Source organism: Wasmannia auropunctata, unplaced genomic scaffold (assembly GCF_000956235.1).
Source record: "Wasmannia auropunctata unplaced genomic scaffold, wasmannia.A_1.0 LD336076.1, whole genome shotgun sequence".
In the NCBI taxonomy this organism is placed as follows: Eukaryota; Metazoa; Arthropoda; class Insecta; order Hymenoptera; family Formicidae; genus Wasmannia; species Wasmannia auropunctata.
The window spans coordinates 7,498,205-7,498,583 of NW_012026814.1; positions in this window are offsets into that span (position 1 = coordinate 7,498,205).

Consider the following 379-nt stretch of genomic DNA (forward strand, 5'->3'; position numbering starts at 1 on the left):
CTGCAACATGTCGATATCTTCATAGACTATTTTGTCGATATGGTCCACCAGAAGTTCTTGTATCTGACAACGGAACGCAATTTACCTCTGTGGATTTTGCTCAATTATGTTCTGATTTTAATATTCTTTATCTTCGTAGTCCTCCTGGTCATCCTCAATCAAACGGACAAGCTGAGAGAATGGTGGGCACGATGAAACATTCTATGTGTGTAGATTCAACTTCACCATTAGAAGAAGAACTTAACCGTTTTGTGTATACATATAATTATACGCCATGTGATGCTGCACCTGATAAGAAATCTCCTGCAGAGATCTTTTTTGGACGTGTCTTTAGAACACCACTAGATTTTGCGTTTCTTCGTCCTTCGCCTCATACAAC